Source organism: Cygnus atratus, chromosome 3, assembly GCF_013377495.2.
Source record: "Cygnus atratus isolate AKBS03 ecotype Queensland, Australia chromosome 3, CAtr_DNAZoo_HiC_assembly, whole genome shotgun sequence".
Taxonomy (NCBI): domain Eukaryota; kingdom Metazoa; phylum Chordata; class Aves; order Anseriformes; family Anatidae; genus Cygnus; species Cygnus atratus.
The window spans coordinates 57,512,778-57,527,582 of NC_066364.1; the positions used below are offsets into that span (position 1 = coordinate 57,512,778).

A 14,805-nucleotide genomic window follows, 5' to 3' on the forward strand; every position below is an offset into this window, starting at 1 on the left:
AGGTAGCAACAGACCAAATGGGAAGGTGAGGTCTCCCTTACCCTGAGAAACGTGTACGTAAAGTAGCACAGTGCCTAGGCATGATTTATTTTAAGAAACAATCACAAGCAACATGCACTTTTCTAATAAAATGAATCCACTGATAAACACGGAAGGTTCATTTTCATTCCAGATGGCTCATATTTCAACTAATTTGTTTCAGTTAATTAGGCAACAATGCTAAATTCAATGCACACAGGGGTTTCACACAGCAGCGATGCAGAACTAACAGCATGGCAACTCTGAGCAGGTAGAGGGATCTCACAGCCAGTACATCAAAAATAACACTGAGCCCCAGACCAGAAGATTTCCCTAGGCCTGGGCCCTTCTCATCACTAATGTCCCTCACACCTCTGCCCAAGAGAAGTTAGGACGTGGAAGCACTGCACGTGTTCTGCCTCCAGGAATGACCCCATCAATGTCACTTAGCATGTGAAGAATAATGATCAAGAATGGCTTGCAGAAGGCCTACAAGATGGAGGTACATCCCACCCTCACTGTATGGTGAAGGTCGGGTAGGAACTCTCTGGTTCTCTAGGTCCAGCAGTGAAGTTTTCCCTCCAGACACGACTATCAGCTCCCAACAGAATATCTACCAGCTCTGCAAGTAACTGAGTTTCCCACATTTTGCCACAAAAGGATTTCTTGCAGAATTTTATATATTTTTTTTTTTTTTTACAGTAGCTGCATATCAAGCCACTCATTTTGGAGACAAGAAACTTATGAATACACCATAATGGCCGCAAGTGGAGCTTGTTTTCTTCTAGAGTGAAAAGGTGAACACTCCAAGGTGTCCCAACTCCTGCTTCAGTATATACAAAACCCTAGAAAGTATCTCAATTAATTATTAACAGGTTTCACCCTGTTCTGGCAAGAAAAGTGAGTATCAACTAATTCAGATCCCTACCTGCATCAAAGCTCAGAAATGCAACCAGGCTTAATGAGGGCAGTTTATTTGTTGTGGAACTAACGCAGTAAATGTCAAACTAATGAATTCTAAGGTCAGTGTATATTACAGCAGAAAACATAAATGTTGATGAGCATGATACACTACCGGCTCCAAGTTATAAACCCCTAAAACATAAAGCTATGTTTAGAAGTATATACTTTGATTAAGAGCACGATTATTACAAATAAAACCTCACATTAATGAGACTAATATACCATTGCATATTAAATTTTTATGTTAAGAGGTAAAGCATATTCTTATATTAGCATATGCATTTTGTTTTTAAGCTCTTGAGGACAAGGAGACTTATTTATATAGTCTCTCCCTGTTCCAATAAATTATGCATGAATTTTAATCAGTTAGCAAATGAACAAGTAATTGTTCTGCAGCATTATTAATATTCTTCATAATACAATATACTATTAGAAGCAGAGGTGTGGTGCAACCAGAAATCCCAAAAGCACACTAAGTATCAACTGAAGCGTGCAATCCCAATATACCAGATAAACTTTTCTGATGTTACCCAATTAACTTTCTATTAATTATTCTCACTCGTTATTCTATAACCAGATCCATCAAGTATTCCCCAATTATAATTTCAAATTACATAATTTCCCTTCGTATATACAGTAACTTGAAACTTTTATAGCTTAAAAATTACCATTAATAACTAAAAGACAGAACAAAGCCGTTATTAGTTTTGCTTACCATTTCCATGGCAACTATCTCACATACACAACACTACTCTATCAGTGGGCTTTTAAACACAATGCACATCCTTCAAGAAGTGATGTCGCTCTTTTTTTCACTCTAGTAATCTGGGTCTAGAAATAAACAACACAGTTTCGGAATGTCTTAAGAAGACAGTCTGTCAAGACCGAAAAACCTCTTATATTAGGTATGGGAATAAAAAGAAGAAAAAAAAAAAGAGAGATGCATTAGCGGTAACCTCAAAGAAAATCACTTTTGGAACTTTGGTCTGCTTTCTAAACAGCCTAAAATGTCTGCTTCAGTCCAGGCAAGTGAAAATGTCAGAGTTCAGAACCTGGATCAGAGGCAGCACTGCTGCAAGGTGAGAAGTAGCAGCAAATCACTGCCCTACACTCTGCCCTGCCTGGCTCTGCCTAGGCTGGCTGGCTGCAGATGGCCACTATGAAAAATGCTTCTGGGGGCTTTCAGTCACCCACCCTGGCAGTCAGGCCATGCAACATAGTGGGCTCCTTCTGCCCTGGTCATTGCAACCAAATCAAAGAAACTTACCCTTAATTTCTGTCAAAACCCAACCAACTCCCCCAGTTATTATGAGCAGGCATTGAAGTATCTTGACAGCTAAGGCACAGGGTATTCCTAGTAAAGAGCTTTCACTGAGCAGAGTTTCACTTTTCCTGGCCACGAACCTTCTCTAAACAGCCGTAAGAACTCTAAACAACGTTTGACAAAACACATTTCAACCCATGGACAGCTTATTAACTCATCAGTAGAATCAGTGTTTCCAGAGGTATTTAAAAACACAAATGCCAAACAGTATGAACAAAGACCTTGCACGGTGTGTTTTCTTCCTTTGACAAACCCAAACCTTAGAATCCCGTTTCCAGTGTGACTAGTTTAATTGCAAACTCACATTCTGACAATATTTTTAAGCCACTGCTTACAGGCAGTAAATCTGATGAAATCCCTTCCATTTTGCATGGCCACTAACATCTCTGAAAGACTATGTAAAAAGAGCACTTCTACATCTACAATGTATTAAAGAAATGAAAGTATTTTTATGCATAGCATTTTGCAGTATTTGGACAGTTCTGCTTTTGACATAAAATGCCCACAGCTAAGTTAATCAAAAATTAAGACTGACATTTCATCAGTACGAAGTTCCCATTCTGCTGAGCTACTAGCAGTGCATTATGCTCACATCAGTATGTACATGACATTATAGATTAAGCGTGCTGTGATATTTAGGCACCAATGATTAGAATAAGCATGCGGCATCAACCCCAGCTATAAGTCCTCCTATAGTTAAACTGTTGTGTCATACTCTTAATAAAAAAATGTTGCATGCAAATAATTACATATTTATTGACAGGAAAAAGAGAAAAAACAGCCAAAAATGTCATGAGTGTTGTTAGTATGCTAACTAGTATACATGAAACTCTCTACATTCCCAAGTAACATATGCATACAATGTTGTCTAGTATTATTTACCCAATCTGAGTGACAATAGCCTACATGCCTCTCCAACACTAAATACTGCCTACAGTTAAAATAAAGGAAGAGACTTTTGTTAGTATCTTAGTAATAAGCATATACTGTTAGTAATCAATTCACAGCAGGAAAAAAATAAAATCAAGGAGGAAAAAAAAATACAAATTAAAAAATAAAAAATAAATAAAAAATTAAAATCAAACAGAATCCTACTGGTTGTTCCACTTGGAAGGAAAAGTTGACACTGGATGCATTTTGATAAAATCTTATATATTTACATGAAGTTATGTTTCTGTCACAAGAGATCACCTCATTGCTCACAGCAGCAGGGTCTGGAGATAAGGGAGGGGAGAGCCTTCCCCACACAGCCCAAACATCGAAGACACGTCGATGCTTTCATTCTTGCAATTCTCCATTCCATATCCCCCTCGCACGGAGCCTCCCCACGCTAATATCGTTCAAGCTTCCTCTGCTCATGTGCTGGCTGTGCCTTTGCTCTGGTGATGCCACGTCCAGTCTTCTCTGTCAAATAGCTTAAATAGCTTATACACAGCCATGCACCTGGTACAATGATGGGCATCAATACTTTAACTCAATGCAAACAACAGGCATTAGCCATAAAAAGCTATATATATATATATATATATATATATTTTTTTTTTTTTACAATTACCTAAGAACAAACCGTTTGTTTATTAAATGAAGCACAACATCAGGCTCATCCCTCCAGAAATTAAAATCAGTACGGCTTAACTACACCACAAAGTGACAAGAAAGTAAGTCAAAAGAATCCAAAGTTCTTTCAAAATTTGTCACAATTCAGAGAAACAAGCAAATGTAAAACCAACAGAAATACAGTTAATAGAGGATGCTTCGTACTGCACACGGGGATGCTGCAGCAGGAGACCCACGGCCCAGAGCCAGAAGAGCAGGAGGAAGCAGGTTGCCAATTCCCTGTGACAGCAACACTGCTTCGATGCTCTTCCTGCACTGGAAGATTACACACAGTTTTAGGATTCACGCATTTTCAAAAAATATTGGAAAACTGAAGAATATGTTTGTTTAAAAGTTGGAGAAAATGTATGAAATGTAGCAGAAAGTACTAGCAGTCAAGTGCTTGCAAGGAGGTAAAATTGTTGGTCTTAAAAGCTGGTTAATCCAACAGAAAAAAAAAAAAAGAAGAAAAAAACTTAGCAATAAGCAATGACTGAAAGCTTAAACTCAAACATGGTATTAAACCCCAAATTGAACAGTAAGCATAACAAGTGAAGAACAATAACTGGTGATATTGTAGGAAATTCTGCAGTCTCTTAGTGTTTTCAGTCAAGGCTGAATGATTTCTAAAAAATTACACACTAGAGAAAAAATTGGAAGACAATAACAATACATAAGGCTCCAAAAAAGTACAACTGAATGAAATTACGCGTTCATTAACTGGTCACAAAATGAGCTATGAAAAATTTAACTGTAAAAAAAATGGAGAATTTCTGCAGAAATATTCTTTTATTTTAAGAAAAATCATTCCATATGTGGCATGTATTTCATATGAAAGAGAAATATTTTCATTCAACTTTCCAAAATGGTTAGGAAGTACTGCTCTGTTAGGAAAAAAAAAAAATCAGAATGTAAGAAAAAATTATTTTGGACTTATAGCTGGCTGTCTTCTAAGCTGACAGCAGTCTGAGATCTCTTGCCCTCAGTGCCAACAAACACTGCATTAACACTGCACTTTTACAAACTGGAGGCTTTGTTAAGTAGGGGGAGAAACATTATGGAAAGCAGTACTTGCTTGCCGAGAAAGTCTTCTACTCAGTTTAAAAACAAACAAAAAAAAAAGCAGGGCACTGAGGGACCCCCAGTTGAAAGCACAGACTTGGCCAACAGCAGAGCTATCAACAAACGAAGAATCTCAGAAAACCAATGCAGTTTATTTTTAAGTTTCCAACAAGATCTCAAGTTTTCACTTTCTCTGCGTGACAGGCCACACTCACAACTCAGCCTGTCACCTACCTATACGTGCCATCCCTAGTGAGTAAGTGAGTGAGTAAGTGAGGTCCTTAATGCTTTTGCTGTCTCACGCAGAAGACACGAAAAAGCCCAACAGCCGGTGCAGCAAAGAGACTGCCCGGCACACTGAGGACAGCGGGTTCATTAGTGGCAGCTGAGTGCTCTGCCGAGCTGAGAGGCGACGCGTCTGAAAAACATCAGAATAGCCGAGCAGGTGCACAAGCAAGCTTTCAGTTGCTCTGGTGTTGCCCATGGAAAACGAAGAGGCTGGAGTGAAAGGCAGCTGCCGCATTCTTTTTCACCCAAGGGTGAAAAAGACTCCTGCATACCACCTTCCTACCCTGAAAGGTCAGGCAGACCGTACTGGTTACACTCTGACAGCTCGGCACGAGCTGCCACAACCCAGCCCAGCGTGCCTTGGTCCTGTCCCATCCTTCAGGATGCCCAGGCACGGTGGTGCCAGTCAGCACCAAGCCACGCTTTGGTCCTGAGTCTCACCTCGGAAAGCACCCAGGCAGTCAAAACCAGGCTTCAGCAGGATGAGCTCAACGGCAGGCAGCACATGTTACACAGGCTGCAGGAGGGCACGCTTGCTTAAAGCAGCTCAAACCACCAAAATAACACAGAGACCTCAGAGGTTTTAAATGACTTCCTCTACTCCAAGACCAAATGCTGGTTATAGTTTCATAGAATAAAAACCATGCCAGCTGCAAGCCCTCTGCAGCTTCCACAAGCCTTGTACATTCTTCAGGCTTTGAAGAATTTTTCTCTAAGCCATTTTTTAACTTCTCTGTTTGTTCATAAAATCCTTTAGAATTTTTATAACTCCCCCCCCCCAATGGTCAAAAACTTCTTGCTCCATTGAGTTTAACTCATTTGATCAACTGCTTCGTTTTTCTACTTTTTTTTTTTTTCCCATGATCAAAAAGCTTATATTGCAGAGTGGTCAACTTGGAGAAAGCAGTTACTTTTGGTTCCTGCTGCTTATGCAGGCTAACAACATCTCCCCCCATAAGTACACTGAAGAGAAGGATGCAAAGATGTTGTTGGCAAATTACTGACTTTAACATACTATACCATAAAATGATGGAATAAAATCATGTTGGAATTTTTAGGTTTTTACAGGTAAATATTCAAAATTGCCACAAGTCTCCCTTTATATTAAAAAAAAATAATCAAAAGCTAATTCAAAATTATCCCAGCGGCTGTCCTGTGACCAAGTGCTTCATGGAGAGACTTGAACAGTTTGCAATCTAGCATTCTGCCACAAAGCTCTTTTTTTTTTTTTTTTTTTTTTTAGATTTTCTTCCCCCCGTTTTCTTCTAAACAATGTTTTTGTTCATGCAATTTCTATGACTCTAGAAATATTGTCTCTGTGACTTTAAAACACAATTTATCACAACTATCCAGTATCTAGCACCAGTTGCTTGCCCTGAAGTTGATACACAATACCTACAAAAAGTTAGTATTTAATTAAGAGTTAGTTGTCTGGAACAAAAGAACTCATTCTGAGCAATAGCTCAGTGACTAGGTTGCATCAAGTGATTTACCCAGCTCACCTAAGAGAGCCTGTAAGATCCTTTTCATTGTCTTTTTATTACTTGGAATCGAAAAAACTGAAAAGAATCTATTTTAAACAAACATTCAAAATAAATATCTGTAACAGGGTAAGACTTAGGATATTACATATAGAATCAGTTAGCGAGGGAGAAACAACAAACAAATGAAGAACTGAACAGTGAGCTCACAACACCAGGTTACTTAGGATATCGACATATTTCAATGTAATATCATCTTTAATTTTGAGACTGCAAATGGCAATACTACATCACATGCTCACCTTGAACTGCTGATTTACCTTTGAGCACCTGCCTAATATATCACATTTATGTATTAAGTACCACAACGTCTGCAAGCTCATACAGCTGAAATGTATTTAATCTAAGTGATGTACCAGTTACTGACCACCCGAAGCTCTGAAATAAGAATTATTTCAACAGAGGAAACTGCTAACTTCTGCATAGTGATTTCATACCCTATGCATCACGGTGCCATTTTATTCACCTTGATTTGAAACACCACTGCATTCATTTTATTATCTTCCTTTAAATAAAGGAACAGTGTGCAGCTTTAGCATTGTCAGCAGAAACCGTAAACAAGGTTAAACTCATGCTCAGCTCACACATAAAAAAGGTCTCTCTAAAAACAGGAGCATGTCATCCCTTTACACAACTTACGAACAGAACACATGCCTATTTATTGAATAGTAGGTCATGCTACTCCGGGAATCAATTAGAAGAGTACGACATATTTTGTCAAAAAGATTGCATTGGGCTAAAGACGTTCAGTACAATCCTGCAAGAAAAATGAATACATGTAAGAAAAAGTGGTACCTGTAATGAGAAGACATTTAAATCTTAAAAAAAAAAAAAAAAAAAAAATCATCACTCAGTATAAATGAGTCAGCTATAGGAATGTCTCAGGCAAAGACTTGATCAAAATTACTTCATTATCCACATGTACCAGTAATTCCCTTGAGATCTCAACATTGAGATTATTGTTGGAAAGAATTATTTTATGTACTTCGTTGTCAGGAAAGAGCAGGTTAAGAATAAAATTGAATGCCTTCTTCAAAAATTGGTACCTCCCAAGAAAGAATTACTTTCGACTCTACAAAGCTTTGCAATGGGATATTTGACGATACTGCATGCACATTTGCATGCTGTGGATGAAGAGGAGTAAAACCAGAGATTAGGGAAGGAGTGCCTGAAAAACGACAAAACATTCTTTTAGGGACTCCAGGATTTACTTCTAGATACTTAGGTATGTAGTAAGAATATTTTTCTCTTTCTTCCTTCTTCTCAACTACTTGAAGATATATATATATATATAATTTTAATTTCCAATCTGAGCTGGCATAACAGATACTGCAAAGATTTTTGCAAAGATTGTATATTTCTTGAGGCTGGTCATGCTCACATTTTACTGCCTAAACAGGTGCAGCTACTCTTTAAGGTGTATATGCTGGACAAAAGTCATAGTGACATATTTACAAACAAACTATCAAGACTTCAAACACCTCCAATAAAAATAGAGCATTTCAGTGGAGTTATGATTTACTAGCTCTATGCCTCTATCAAATATAAAGTTCACAAACAAAACAAAAAACAACCAGGACTCCTGGAACTCAGGGAAAGACATCAACTCTAGCAGCATAAGACTGATATTAACTACTAGAAATTATCTGCATGCAGTCAAGCTGTATTTCTTCTCTAAGGCAGAGCTCCCCTTTTTAAGAGGGAGCAGCTTTGGGCACAGCTGACATGACTTTGCCCCTGGGAGACCTGCACTCCCCTGCCTGCCCTCTCACCCTCCTGGTGCGTGTTTGCCATTTGTGAAAGAGTCCATCCAGCATGTTTCCCTTTGGAAGATGCGTGACACCAGGCCAGAGCTAATCCAAAATTTTATCAGCTTTCCTGCATGCCTTTTAAATGACAGAGAAAAATGTTTTACATGCTGTTGGGACAATATGATGGCCAGGCAGAATTCAAAACCGCACCATGCTCTTTAAGTTCAATGAGCTGTATACATCATTGTACCAGAAGGGAACTGAAATATAAAATACCTGCAGTTGAGAGGAATAGCTGACATGGCTTGGGTTTCCAAGCATTTACAGTTTTATTTAATAGCGATTACAGAAACTTCAAGCATGTAAAAGGTGAACCATGCATTTCTGACCTTCGTAATCCTCCCCATTCCCTGTAATAAACCTGCTCACCTGGCACCTGAGATACTATGAGTATTGCCAGTATTACTGTATTATTATACTATGTATTATTGCCAGTATGAGTATTACTATGAGTAGTATGAGTATTACTATGAGTATTGCCAGAATTGCTCCCTGCCGTTTCATACCTGTTTGAAGTTTTGTATGTGAAAACCAAATGCCTGCAGGCTGCACACTTACAGGGTCACCTTCCAAATCGTGTCCTTGAGGCTGCTCCTACACCCCAATCTTACACTGTTCTCCCTCAACTCCATCTGCCCAGCAGCACTCTGGGACCCACCCAGGCAGTCCCAATCCCCCTTCCATTGTCTCTAAGTCTTTCTATTGCTGGTTATTTCACCCACCAAACACAGGAAGCTATGTGCTTTAAAGACCAATTTTACCATAAGCATTAACTCCAACCTGGACTTTGACACATGGAGGCGGGAGAAGGCAGAAAGGAAAGCAGCGCACACACCATCTTAAGGAGGCCAGGTACACTGAGACCCTTATAAACGCACAGCAGACTGAGATGAACTTAAAAACTTCCTCTTCAGACTGGCAAGGAACTATGAATACCTGCGGAGCAAGATAAATACTCTCTCTCTTCTCCAAAGTTCTTCCTCAGGTACCCCATTTCTTAGACCTTAAAAGCTTTCTGTCAGCACTTGAATACTATTATCAAAGGAAAAAATGGATACACTTTAGTATATGGGTTACAAATCAGTGATTATTTAGAGATTTTGTGTGTGCTCAGACTATTCAAGTCTAAAGGAAAAAAAAGACAGAATCCATCACTTTAGCACAAATGTTTTTGATGGACTGTTTCCTTGCTCAAATCCCTCTATTTCTATTCATAACCTTTACCAAGATACATTTAGATGTTCCCACCAGCAATGTCTTCACATTTCTTATCACAGCATGCCCAAATATTTCTTGCCAAAAGTGCCAGAAGGCAGCCCACTGGAATGACGGAGAAGAGGGCTAATTATAGGAGGCACTGAGACACTTACCTCTATCTTTGCAACAAACGAGCAGAAACCAAAAGGGAGACCCACACAGATGTGAATTACGCTTTATCTAATGCCTATCTGAACGGGCAACCCTGCTCCTCCACTTCCACCATCAGTGTCGTTTACAGTGCTACTCGTCTACTTTACATCTAGGGCTTAAAGCCAATCTTTTTGTGGGGAGGGAGGGCACACGGAGGTTTCCTGCTTTTCTAAGTCCCTCTAGCAGCTCCCAGTGGATTGAGATAAGAGCAAGAGCCAGCACAGAAGCAGCAGCGAGAGCCCAAGTCCAGGTGCTCGGGAGAGAGGAGAAGGGGACTGAGACTGCCTTTTCAGCAGGTGTTGGCCATTAGATATGCTTAGCTTTATCATGAAAGCCTCCTTCAAAGGATGGGAGGGGGGGAAGGCAAAAGGAACCAACATCCTTGCGCCATGGCACTTAGATGGGAATCTATGAAGTAAAGAGAATAGATATGAAAGCAGCTGTACACCTTTCTCATTGCCAAATGGATTTCATCTGTGATTAAAAGCCTGGAAGAGCTTTCTAGAAAAACAAAACAGAAGAAAAATCCTCACTGCTTCCACATGCTAACAAGAAACATTTTCTTAACAGAATGAATAAAATATAGTGATTCAGTAAGAGTTTTGATAATGCAGTATTGTAAAGTAGAAAGAAAGAATTTTGTTATAAAATTCATTTCATTTACACCAGGAGAACAACTTCACTCTGAGAGGTGAAGTTGGTTATGGGATTTATTTTTAGCTGTTGCGACAAAAATGGGGAATGAGAATATTTGCCTTTGAAAGAGAAAGCAACACGTAAGATTAATAGAAATAGAGCAGTCTTTTGACCTAAAAAGTATTTAGACTGGTTTTACTGGGACATTTTACTAATCTACTTTTCAGACTGGACTGTTCTGGCATCAAAGAGTTTGAAAATGTAGAATTGTCAAGAGCAACAGAACTGCTGTGAAGAAGGCATCCTTCTAATTAAACTGATACCCAATGAATGGAACCCTGAACGCACTACAAGACATAGAAGTACAGACAGCTTTAAAGTGAGTATGTGCATTAGGTGATTTGGATTATAAAATCATGTTTTGATGAATAGATCTTTCAAGCTTTCTGTAAGTTGATAGTATCACGGTCATCTTTATTTTGTTGCAACAAAGATTCAGAGTATGAATATGACAAAAAGTTAACAACCATTTACTCTGGAAGAGCAATTCCTTGAGCGTATACTAACAGAGTCTAAATTTTACATCTTATTTCTACTGACACAGACATTTGCTTTTCTGTAGTTATATTTATATGATTAGTATGACCACTTACAGCAGGAAAAATCTGACTAGTAACTCACTGAGTGTCTTTCTGGTCTTGTATGAAATAGAGCCATTCAATCTCAACCTAATTGGACTATCAATAAAAGCTAGCTCAAGTGTCTGTAAATCTACACCACAACTAATCCATAATACTAGATGTTCACCTATAAGCAATTAAGAGATACCTGTACCGTAAGATAGAAGTTGCATACCATTTATATATGTGCGTATATTATACATGCACTGCTTATATTTTATACAACAATAACTGCCACCAAAGATTACAGAGAAAGCTTATTAAGTGAACTGAAGTAGCTGTGAAGTTGCATTAAAACGGTTTGCAAGATTTTGCAAGATTTAATGGAGAAGGGAAAGCATTTCATTTCTATCGTAAGAGTGTAATGTGGGGACGTGATAACAGGAGATCCCAAATGCCCAGGTAATAGCAGTGTTTACATGAAGGTCTTACCAAAATTATGCCTGTCTTTGTCACCTCCTTATAGCATTTCACATAGAGCAAGAGACCCTCTAGGGTGTTCTGCCGCAGAACACCACAGTGCAGCTCTGACAGAGCATCACCAGTGCCACTGTACTCATACCTCAGCATGACTGCCTTCCAACGGCTCTGCAAGGGGAGTTCAGACTGGGTTTTTAAATACAGTTTGGACACCACCTAACTGAGAGAGAGACAGAACCTCTTGCATTGGAGTTTGCTGAAATACTCCCTCAGAACAAATGATTAACATGATGATAGGGCACTGAGGAAGGCTCGGCTCTGAAACTCGGTCTCCACTTCTACTAGGTGGGAGGAAGCAGTAGCACTCTTGTTAAATGCCATCTTCATCACCTGAGAAGCACAATCCTGAACACCCCTCCAGACCTGCCTATTTATGAGTAGACTGCAAAAATGTCAGTGAAGGGCAACATCAGTAACTGAAATCATGGAAACTGCTGAGCAGGGCAGAGCTGTACATGGTGGAAAAGACATGATCCAAGGGCAATATTGCAACATGGAAAAAAACACAAACAAAAAAAAACAACACAGAGATATTAGGATTCAATTTTTCTCTGCCTTTTCCAAAACAGCAAATATAGGTTATCAAGTGAAGATATTAGAAGGCAGGTTCAAAAATAAATAAAGGAAGGGGTCTTCATGCTTAAGCCAGTAGTCTCATATCCATGTGGTGCTGTGGACAACAGAAGGTTATCCCTTCCTAATTAGACAAAGCACAACAGGCTCAGGAACTCACCATTGCTGAAAGGAATCAGACGCTGACGGTGTATCAAAGGGAATGCCATGCATGTTTATTATGCAGCTTGTCCTCCCCCCCCGGTAATTCCTTCAGGAGGAATCCTTGGATGGACCCACTGAGATTGTGCATTGCTGTGCTCTTGTGTTCTGTTATTTAAATCAGTATTTAAATCCAGTGTTGGTCAGGACAGGAATTTTGACATCGAATGACTAAGCTGAAGACGTGGATACAAAATATGGGGCAAGAAAACGATCATTTCTATACACTGCGCTAATTCATGCAACTGAGCATGAATCACAGCTTTAATATCCGAAATAAAATATATGAAATATATAAAATATATAAATATATAAAATATTTTATAGTCTAGTTAACAAATTTTGTTCATTTTTGGTACCGTATTTTAACTGCTTTACACAATCTTACTAATCTTCTGATGAGTAAACCTGAGAAAGTAACAGCTTCTTATTCTTCTACTGCATTTCTTAATTCTTGAATATGTTAATCAACATCTCTTCAGGCTGAGCTAGCACACTGAAAGTTCAGTAACTAGACTTGTGTATTCACATATGAAAGACGAACAAAATCAACCACACTACAGAAATAATGCAGAGAAAAAAAATTCCCGGAGCAGAAATTGGATGGTACAAGCTTTCCTCTCCAAACACATGATCTACTGTTAATAATATAGCTTGTAATAATATACCCTATTATGGAGATTGCTACCTTGAAAGATTGCACAAGCAAACTATGTTATTTATTAAATTCAGATTGCCTGCGCATACAGACATTTTGTCTAAGACTGTGTTCAGCTGGTTCTGCACGTTGAACCAAGCTGCTCAGAGCACATTTCAATAGTACCTGGAGACAAAAATAAACCAGATACCACTGTATTACCAGGTAAACAAATAGGAACAGTACATTTTAAAAGCCCTAACATTTCATCTAAGTGTCAGTAACAAAAGCATGTAACCATGGGGAAAAAAATGTTGCATAATTTTTAGCTCTTTTGGCCATGTTACACAAAGTGAGTAACGCTTTTTCAGGTGTTTTAAATAGTGCTTTTCATGAAGACAAAGGAAATCATGAGTCTTCCTGCCAGAGACCAAAATCCTGCTTCAAGCTTCTGACGTTTCAGAGTTCTTTGAAGAGGTTTTTTTTTTTTTGTTTGTTTGTTTGTTGTTTTTTTTACATAACTGAAAGCACCAAGAAACTTCTCTCATGTGACTTGCTACCCTTCTTACAAACATGGTTTCAGAAAAAGAAGTGCTGTGAACTCAGCCTGAGGACTGGTGAAGTTGCCTCACTGAACTCTACTTAGGCTGCTAAGCCTAGATCCAAACAACGATCTCACCTGCTTTCAGTAACGCCTCCATGTGGTATTCACCCTCCTCCTCACCACGTAATGGGAAAGCCAAATTAGGTTTACAGAAACATTCTGAATAGGTACACACAATTTTTTTTCCAACCATAACAACCTACTACACAGCATTTTGACATTTAAAAAAAAATCCCCCGAACCTTTCCCTTCTTATTTAGAATAGCATTTCCTTCCAAAATTCACTTCACTTTGACTTCAGAATTTAACCATTTTGGCGCTGAATTGAAAAGCCAGCTACTGGCTTGATGAGCATCTCTCAGCCCTCTCTGAGGGCACGCTGCCACAGCCTCTTTTCCCACCTTTTGAGACACATTCAGGTGCAACTACTTCTGTGTAGCACCCACCTCCACCCTGTGAAAATTCAGAGGCTACGTGACCCTGAGCACAAAGCCAATTCTGGCTTTTTCTCCATTCCTTAAATAATCTCCACATACCTTTCTCAGGGCCATGCAAGTGCAGGAAACCTATTTCATACTTAACTTCAGTTACAGCCAAGAATATAGAGGCCCCATAAACCAATCTCACAGACACATATTTTATACCTTCTTAAGTACAGAGGCTTAGAAATTGAAAACAGAACTCCACATACAAAAATCTGCCTTCTCCTTGGGAATCAAACGGGCTAGATAGGCTGAGGTTTGGGTTGGATTTGCTGTCAGGGAGAGGATGGGGTGGGGAGGGGATGGAGCAAAACACTCAATAAAAATTAAGAGATGGTTAAGCTAAAAAATTGAAAAATCCATCCAAATGTAGCAAGTAGCAGAAACAAAAATATTTATATTTGCATTTCCAAAACAACATTTTTTTTTTTGACTTTTCAGTCCAGTCTCATGTGGGTCATTAGATAACAATACGGGCACTCAGAAGATAGTTCAGAAT

At 38.9% G+C, this 14,805-nt stretch overlaps 1 protein-coding gene across 2 annotated transcripts in view; it reads right to left on the reverse strand.

Annotated features, from left to right (window-relative positions):
- Positions 1-14,805, reverse strand: part of PTPRK (protein tyrosine phosphatase receptor type K) — a 418,532-nt gene that overhangs the window by 179,774 nt on the left and 223,953 nt on the right. The window lies entirely within an intron of this gene.